At 42.8% G+C, this 10,130-nt stretch overlaps 1 non-coding gene across 1 annotated transcript; it reads right to left on the reverse strand.

Moving 5' to 3' along the window:
* Positions 1-9,616: 9,616 nt before the first annotated feature.
* LOC140855137 (small nucleolar RNA R71) lies at positions 9,617-9,722 on the reverse strand. The gene has a single exon (XR_012138168.1). It is a non-coding gene; the product is annotated as a small nucleolar RNA R71 (small nucleolar RNA).
* Positions 9,723-10,130: the final 408 nt, after the last annotated feature.

Here is a 10,130-nt window from a genome sequence, read left to right on the forward strand (position 1 = left end):
AATTGATCGTTGAATCTAATTTTCATCCTCTTGGACGAATATCGAACTAATTGCTTCTGTTGAAGTCACCAGATAGAGATACAAAATTTTTTTCACTTTCAATTTTGTAAGTAATGGTGGAGATGCCAGATATCTTTTTAGATTTTCAAAGAATTATCGACACTCATCTGATCATGAAAATTTTTTTGCTTGTCTCAAGATCTTGAAGAAGGATAAACATCTTTCTGTTGATCTTGAGATGAATCGACTGAGTACGGCGATCCTTCCATTAAGTTGTTGTACCTCTTTCTTGGAGCTTGGATACTTCATATTGATGATAGTCTTTATTTTTTCAGGATTAGCTTCAATTCTTCATTGTGACACAAAAAATCCAAAAAAATTTTTGGAAGTTATTTCGAATGCATACTTAGTCAGATTCAATTTCATCTGATGTCGTCGAAGTATGTCGAAGGCTTCTTTCAAGTTTCGAACATGATTAGAAGTTTGAAAGATTTTCATCAGTATATCATCAATGTAAACTTTCATGTTTCGTCCAATTTGTGCTTTGAATAGTTTATTAACTAGTCGTTGATAAGTAGCTACGGTATTTTTTAAAATGAATGGCATTACTTTATAACAGTAGATGGCTTTGTCAGTTATGAAGACAGTATATTCTTAATCTTTGGGTACCATCCAAATCTGATTATAGCCTGCAAAGGTATCTATAAAATTCAAAAGTCGATGTCCCAAAGTCGCATCAACTAATTGGTCGATCTTTGATAAGAAAAAACTGTCCTTTGGATAAGCTTCGTTTAAATTTGTGTAGTCAATGCAGATTCTTCATTTTTCATTGACTTTTCTCACTAGCACTACATTGGCAAACCAATCGAAATAATTAGCTTCTCTGATGAAGCCAGTTGCAAGGAGTTTATCGACTTATTCGTTGATGACCTTCTGCCTTTCAGGAGCAAAAGATCTTTTTTTTTATCTCACCGGTCTAACTTTAGGATCAATGTTCAACTGGTGGGTTATTACTTTCAAAAAAATTTCTGACATATCAGTTGTCGACCAACCAAAAATGTCGGTGTTTGTTCTTAGTAGATTCACTAGTGTTGCCGCTTCGGATCAGACAATTGCGATCCAATTTGGACTGTCTTCTCTGGATATTCTTTTTTTAATAGGATAGAAATCAGTTGCTTGGCTGGATCATCCCTTTCTTCATTTTCTCTACGGTCTAATTTGTCAACGGACAAAGAGTTTTCAGATTAATTATTCTTGGTGGAGACCATGAAGCAACGTCGAGCAAGCTATTGATCTCCATGCATTTCTCCGACTTCATTTCATGTTGAAAATTGGACCAATAAATAGTACATTGAAACTATTGCTCTCAGGATATTAAGTCCAGATCATCCAAGTATGGCATTGTAGGCCGATGGAACTCAGACGACTGTAAATGTTAGGAGAACGGTACTTTATTGTGGATATGTTCTCATGATTAGTGAGAGAGTAATTTTTTCTTCTACGGTAACTACATCTCCAATAAAACTGACTAATGACATCGAGACTCTTTTGAGTCGGTCAGTCGGTAGTCGCATTTGGGAGAAAGTCGAGTAAAAGAAAACATCAGTTGAGCTTCTATTTTCGACTAAATTTTTTTTTACATCATAGTTTACTATCATTGTCGAAATGACGATAGCATCATCATGGGGAGTTTGTATTCTCTTAACATCATCTTTCGAAAAGAAAATTACATTATCAAGTCATCGTTTCTTTGCCAACTCTTCTTCGAAAGTTGCCCCCCAGTCCTTCGATCGCCCAGAGATCATATTGATCACTCCCATCGTTGGTCGATTGTTGATCATTTTCTTAGTTTGTGGCTGAGGCTGTTGGTCGGTGGGAGGTTGAGTCAGACAATCTCGTTAAATTTTTTTGAGATAGCCACATCAGATCAGGGCTTCTATTTCATCCCTGAGTTGAATATACTATTCGATATCGTGACCGTGATCACGATGAAACAAACAATACTTCTTCTTGTCTCGACTTCGTGGTGGCGCTCTCATCGGCGGAGGATGTCGAAGATACTCCTCTTCTTCGATCTCCATTAAGATCTGCGCATGAGAAGTAGAAAGAGGAGTATATGAGTCATACCTGCTGCCATAGTTGTTCGGCCTTGGACACTATCGACGGAGTGAAGCTCGCTTATTGGTCATTGATGAACTTGGTTCAATCAGAATTTTGCTTTTTTTTTTTGTTTCTTTTTTTGATCTTTTTTTCTATCTGACGTCGGTTAGAAGCACCTTTATCCATGCGAATATACTTGTATGCGCACTCCAAGAGTTCAGCATAGATCCAAAAGTGAGTTTTATTCAGAGAATAAGTGAATCTGGATCTCCTTAGACCTTTCTTCATGGTTGATATGGCCATATCTTTATTGAGGTCCCTGATAAACAGTTAATTTAAGTCATTTAAAGCAAAAAATTATATTTAATTTATTTTATTTATTAAAAATTTGATGCTTCTTTTTATGTTTTATAGGAAAGGTGATCGCCAATACAAAGAGTCCGATTCGTAGATCAAAAAGACTCAAGTTTGAAGAAAATTGGACTTAAAATAAAATTTAAATAAAAGAAGGATGCATACGATATTATAGAAAATGAAGATACTATGCAAGAAATCCAAAAAGGATATAGACGTCATTGTAAAGAAACAAAAGTTTCTTTTTGGAATCAAAAAGGAGCGCGGGCGCGCGGGCGAGCGGGCGCGGGTTCGCGCGGCATCGCGGGTTCGCACGGCATCGGGTTCGCGGGGAGATTTTCCTGACAGACACAGTGGTGAGGGATCTGAAAATTAAAGTAAAAAATTTAATACTTGAAAATACTTCAAGAGGAAGAATTTATATTTTCTTTATCTGCTTGTGATCTTTCCATCTCATCCATCTATCTTTTAGTCCTTAGTATTTTCTTTAGTCCCACATCGAAAAACCATGTAAAACTCTTCCCTCCTAACACTTATAAAAAGGCTTTTATACTCCCATTGGAGGGGGAGCCCAGAAATTTTTCTAAAATCTTGCATAGAGGAAGCGAAAGGGACTACTCCATGAGCAGCTAGGCTAGTAGTCTCGGGAGTGGAGAAAAAATTTTGTAATGACATAGAGTGGGTTTATTGTTCTAAACTTTCTTGTATTTCTTTATATGCAATAAAGATTATGCTTTTTATTTAAATCGTCATGAGTTCTTTATTTGTTATCTTTCATATGCTTTTATTTATGCTTTCCTGTTAGATTAATATTAGGAACAACTTTTACTTTCCAAAGATGCGTCGTGATCTACGGGTACGGGACGTACCGAGAAAAGAAGAGTTGTTTACCTAGTACTTTCTGGAGACGTACCATGATCTATGGGTACGGAGCGTGCCGAAGAAAGATAGATATTTTTCTTAAGATTAATCGCATCTATTTAAATAAAAAAAAGAGATACAACTCTACTAGTGCAAAATTAATTCAAAACTTTCGAGCTCTTTATTTTCTAATTACATCAATTTTAAGATAATTTATTTTCTAAATCAAAACAATGCTTTTTTCTTTTATTTTACAATCTCAACTTAGCCCAAGATCTCTGAGGATACGATCTCGACTCATCCTACCTACGTAGTGAGTAGAGTTATTTTTGGTGCTATCAACGACTACGCATCAAATTTTGGTGCCGTTGCCGGGGATCTTGGCACGGTTGAATTAAAAAAAAAAAACCACTGACATTTCATAACACTTAAATAAAATAGCGTAACCTCAAATATAAAAATTTCTAACTTGATTGGACACCTTGTTTCTTTGCATTGCATCTCCATAATTAACTTTAAGGGCGCAACCCATTAACTAAGATAAGGTGGAGAGCCTTGGCCCACAAATCACTCCCTTGCATTTGCATAACCTAGACCTTAATCTAAAATTAATTAGACATTGACCCCTAAAGATTTCAAGCTCATTAGGACAAGTGACCCTAAGAGTTGAACCAGGTTAGACTTGGTCAGCTAGCTGGTGTCTAGGGGGCCCGAAGGAAGGTGGTTTTTAATTAGTTCCGTTCACTGACCTGGCCAATTTAATTAGTGTCTAAGGAAAGCAACGGGGGGACTCCCACCGATCTTACACTTATCTGGCCAGTTGGTTGGTCAAGCTCTGACTTGGAGGGTTTGAAGGCTAACTACAGTTAGGAGCTGTCTAGAACTAGGGTAACTTTAGGATAGAGAGTCCACTGCGTGCTAACTTGATTGTAATTAAAATCTAACCACAACTAATTCTTCTATTAGGTTTAGGACTTCTTAGGATCTCTTCTTTAGAACTCTTTTCTCTCTTCTCCTCTTAATAAAAAAAAAAAAATCCTTAACAGACTAGGATAGTCCTACATAGACCTTTTAGTTGCATGTTAGATCGACGATCACTAAAATCCGACTTGCAACCATTAGATGAAGAATTAGAAAAGACTCTTAGGACTATCCGAGTTAGAAACATGGCTGCACCTGGTGAGGCTGATTTTCTACGCCCATTGAGAGAATATTTCACTCCATCCTCGTATACCTACTCTCCATGCATTCAAGCACCTCCAGTAGAAGCTATCCAATATGAGATTAAGTCTAGTATTATTCAAATGTTGCCATCATTCTATGGACTTAGTAACGAAGACCCATATAAACACTTGGATGAATTTCTTGAAATTTGTTCCACAGTAAAAATCCAAAACTTCTCCGATGATGCCCTTAGGTTAAAACTGTTTCCTTTCTCACTTAAGGACAAAGCCAAGCATTGATTAAATTCCTTAGACTCTATAACCATTTCAACTTGGGATCATCTTTAGAGGGAATTTCTCAAGAAATACTTTCTAATTGCAAAAATAAATTGTTGGAGCATGATCCCGGCTCCTCCCACGGACCTTAGGTGCAGCGAAACCAGCAACGAATAGATCTGGAGTCATCTGGACACGATCCAAGGCCCTTGATGAAATCAGCCTGGTTGCTGTCTTCTTCGTCAGCCTTTTGTTCCAGATGAAGAACGCCCCTGACGTCACCTCTAAAAAATTCAAGATCTGGTACTCAACCAAATCAGACCTGGACCGAGGTCTTCCAATTTGTAGATCTTGAATCGGGATGTTCTAAATAGAGAAGAAGATAGATGGAGACAGACCTCGCAGATCTGTCCTACTGCAGCCTTTCCTGTAGATCTGTTGATGGAGATCTCACCCATGCCTCAAACGACCTCAGATCAACTCCAGATCTAAGAAGGACTTGTACCAACCTCTTCTCAAGAGATTTCAAGTCTTGGACCTAATGTTTGGGCACCTGCAAGAGAGGGGAGAGAAGAAATGGCTGGCGGCTGCAAAAGGGGGAAGGGGCTAGCGCCTCCTTTGCTTTTCTTTCCTTTTATGGACTAGCGGCAAGAAACCCTAAGGTTTCTTGCTCCTGGGGCATGGAGAAGAGCTGGAGAGAGAGGGAGATGAGAGAGAGAGACTTGGGAGAAATGGTTCTTGTATTCTTTTGGCTTAATCCAACCTATACACAGTACATGTATATATAAACACAGGGTCAAGTGACCCAAACCCAAAACTCTCTTGACCAACTCTATGGGAGATTAGGTTAACCCAAGCCCATGTACACCCATGACTAGACCTAATCTCACCTATCCTAGATCCAGACCTGGCCCATAAAGAGTTGGTCCCTTGAGGCCCACATAACCTAGACCTCAAGAACCCAAAAGGCTCACAGTCTTTCAACCTAGGGCCCAACTAGCCCTAGAGTCTCCATGAAGCCCTCATGAATGATGGACATTGGCCTTAGCCTTGGTCTCCTGGGCCTCGGGCACACCACTTGGATCACAACAATCTCCACCTTGGTGTCCTAAGACCTCAACCAGCTCCACTCTGTCCTTGCGACTGTAGACCCATTTGCAGCCAATGGGTCTCTTCCCCTGTGGCAACTGCACCAATCGCCACGTCTGGTTCTGGTGGAGAGACTGCATCTCCTCGGACATCGCCTGGACCCACCGCTCTCTGTCCTGGCTCTCAATAGCCTCCTGATACGTATATGGGTCTCCATTCACTATCACCAGGGCATATGACAGCGTCTCCTCAAAGCCATATCGGTCCGGTTGCCTGATGGTCCTCTTGGGCTTGTGTAGGGCAACACCGATATCAGTCCTCGATCCAGCTCGCTCCTGCTGGACCTCTCCACCTCGATCATCCATCCGAATCTTCTCCACCTGTGGAGACACCTTAGGTAGGTTCTCAACCTAAATGTCATGTCCTCCCGTAGTACCTGCAAGAGGCAAAATAAAAGTGGTAAGCTGTCCAGCAGTGCCTTGCTGGACCTCCTCCTGCTCCTGCTGCTCCTCCATGCCTGCTCACCTCCGTAGGACTGACTCCTCATCAAAAGTCACATCCTGACTAATGATGACCTTCTTTTCCAAGAGATCCCACAGCCTGTATCCCTTGACTCCTCGCGGATAGCCTAGAAACACCGTCTTGCGTGATCTGACGTCTAGCTTGCTCCGCTCACCAGCTCCAATGTGCACATAGGCCGTGCACCCAAATACCCGTAGATGGCCCAGCCCAACTGTCCTCCCAGACCACACCTCCTCTGAAAGCCTGTCATCCAACCTGGTGTGAGGTGATCGATTAACCAAGTAACCCGCTGCGTTAACTGTGTCAACCCAGAACTCCTTTGGAAGCCCTGCCTGCAGCCTCATGCATCATGCCTTTTCCAACAGTGTTCTATTCATCCTCTCGGCCACCCCATTCTGCTGTGGAGTCCCCCTAACTGAGAAGTGTCTCCTGATCCCAAACTCTTCACAGTAGTCCGAAAACTCTCTGCTAGTGTATTCCCTGTCATTGTCTGACCTCAGATACTTCACACTCCTCCCCTACTCCTTCTCCACCTCCGCTCTCCAGATTTTGAACTTGGTGAAGACCTCTGACTTCTCTCTCATGAAGTAAATTCAGAGCTTCCTTGAGAAATCATCAATCAGGATCATGAAGTATCTGGCCCCATTCCTAGCTAAAACTGGGGCTGGTCCCCACACATCTGTGTGTACTAACTCCAGAGGGGCTGCACTGCGGGCTATATTGATGTTGAACTGAACTCTCCTCTGCTTTCTCATCTGGCAAGGCTCACAGATCTCCCCTGTAGCACCATCCTCCAGATCAGAGATGAGTCATCTCCTGCTCAACTCCCTCAACCCCCTATCACCCATGTGGCCTAAGCGGTAGTGCCACATCCTGTAAGTCCCCTCCTGGTCCTGTGCTGCAGCTGCTGCATCAGACTCTCCGGTCACCATAGATCCCTCCATGCGATAGAGGTTATTGTCCAACCTCCTGCCTCTCATCACCACCATAGTTCCATTGGAGATGTTCAGTACTCTGCTTCTAGCCCTACTACTGAAGCTGTATCCACTGCGCTCCAAGTAGCCTAGTGACACCAGATTCTTCTCCAGCTCCAGGATGTGCTTTACATTTGTCAATGTCCTCACAATCCCATCAAACATCCTCACCCTGACTATCCCTATCCCAGCCACCTTGCAAGGATGATTGTCGCCTAGAGTCACTGATCCCTCATCTATCTTGGTGTATGTAGCAAACCAAGACCTGTGTGGTGTGTAGTGATGTGAGCACGCAGAGTCTAGTGTCCACTCCTCTGAGTACTGCCTGTGACCATCTGATACCACAAGTAGATCATCCTCCACCTGCTGTCCAGCAACTGCACTCACTGATTCTGAGCCACTTCTTTCTCCCTTCTTGCTCTTCCATAGTGGACATTCTCGTTTGAAGTGCCCAAACTCATTGCACTTAAAGCATTTCAACTCTTTCTTTCCCTTCCTGGACTTGGACCGCCCCCTGGACTTGCTTCTGCCTCTGCCTCTACCTGTCCTCTCCCCTACTGCCAAACCCTCCTGGGGAGCCTGATCTCTGGTCAACTTTTCCCTCTACTCATTCGACCTCAGCACCGAGACCATGTCCTTATACTCCAGAGTCTCCTTACCGTAGAGCAATGTAGTCACCAAAGAATCATATGATTCGGACAGCGAACATAGAAGCAATAGAGACTTGTCCTCCTCATCCAGCTTCACCTCGATATTCACCAACTCTGTGCACAACTGGTCAAACCTCTGAATGTGGCCAATCACATCAGATCCCTCCTGCATCCGAAGACTGTACAACCTCTTCTTCAGTATCAGCTTATTGCACATATTCTTCCCCATGTACATGGTGTGCAACTTCGACCAAAGGCCCTTTGGGGTCTTTTCTTCTAGCACCGAATACAACGTCGCATCCGCCAAACATCCTCTGATCACCGAGCATGCTTTCTTCTCCAACGATGCCCACTGTCTATCTGTCATTCCCTCAGGCTTCTCATCCAAAGCCTGATCCAGATCTGCTTGCACCAGAAGATCCTCCACCCGGATTTTCTGCATGAAAAAATTTCTCTTGCCATCAAACTTCTCAAAATCGACCTTCATGTTGCTTCCCATGACTGGATCCAAGCCAAACAAGCAATATAAATTCAAGAAATGTAGAATATACCTTGATGGTACCTTGCTGAAAATTTTCAGCACTTGGGATCTTCAACTTCTCGTACTTGGAACCGCTTTCTCACCACCGTGGCTCTGATACCAACTATTGGACCATGATCCCGGCTCCTCCCACGGATCTTGGGTGCAACAGAACCAGCAACGAATAGATCTGGAGTCGTCTGGACACGATCCAAGGCCCTTGACGAAATCAGCCTGGTTGTTGTCTTCTTCGTCAGCCTTTCATTCCAGATGAAGAACGCCCCTAATCTCACCTCTAAAAAATCCAAGATTTGGTACCCAACTAGATCAGACCTGGACTGAGGTCTTTCAATCTATAGATCTTGAATCAGGATATTCTAGATGGGGAAGAAGATAGATGGAGACAGACCTTGCAGATCTGTCCTGCTGCAGCCTTTCTTGTAGATCTGTTGATGGAGATCTCACCCACACCTCAAACGACCTCAGATCAACTTCAGATCTTGGAGAGACTTGTACCAACCTCTTCTCAAGAGATTCTAGGTCTTGGACCTGGTTTTGGGTACCTGAAAGAGAGGGGAGAGAAGAAATGGCTGGCGGCTGCAAAAGGGGGAAGGGGCTAGCGCCTCCTTTGCTTTTCTTTCCTTTTATGGACTGGCGGCAAGAAACCCTAAGGTTTCTTGCTCTTGGGGCATGGAGAAGAGCTGGAGAGAGAGGGAGAAGAGAGAGAGAGACTTGGGAGAAATGGTTCTTGTATTCTTTTGGCTTAATCCAACCTATACACAGTACATGTATATATAAACACAGGGTCAAGTGACCCAAACCCAAAACTCCCTTGACCAACTCTATGGGAGATTAGGTTAACCCAAGCCCATGTACACCCATGACTCGACCTAATCTCACTTATCCTAGGCCCAGATCTGGCCCATAAAGAGTTGGTCCCTTGAGGCCCACATAACCTAGACCTTAAGAACCCGAAAGGCTCACAGCCTTTCAACCTATGGCCCAACTAGCCCTAGAGTCTCCATGAAGCCCTCATGAATGATGGACCTTGACCTTAGTCTTGATCCCCTGGGCCTTGGGCACACCACTTGGATCACAACACAAATCAAATTAGAAAAGCTATCACTAGTTTTTTTCAATTGGAGGGTGAACTTTTTCATGAGACATGGAAAAGGTTAAAGGACCTCATTCGTAAATGTCCACACCATGCTGTCCCTAAATGGCAACTTTGTCAGTATTTTTATGATAGTCTATCGGAGAAACACTGACAAATGGTTGATGCATCTGTGGTGGGACATTCATGCTAAAGAGTGAGGATGAAGCCTGACAGCTCTTTGAAGCACTTAGTGAGAATTCCCTATATCATATGTCTGCCACCTCTAGAGAACAACCCATGCTTCAATAAAAAAGAAGTAGAATTTATCAGATTGGAAACGTCATGGATATCCACAGTAAGGTAGATGAACTGTCTCAAAAATTAGACTGTCTTCTAAATACTGGACAATCCCTGATTCCACCTAACCCAATCCAAGAAGTTTGTGCATTTTGTGCAAGTCCGAACTATTTTGTTAGTGAATGCCCAACCGCACCTCAATTTTTTGAGTTTATGCACGAGCAGGTT

Source organism: Elaeis guineensis, chromosome 1 (assembly GCF_000442705.2).
Source record: "Elaeis guineensis isolate ETL-2024a chromosome 1, EG11, whole genome shotgun sequence".
Lineage (NCBI taxonomy): Eukaryota > Viridiplantae > Streptophyta > Magnoliopsida > Arecales > Arecaceae > Elaeis > Elaeis guineensis.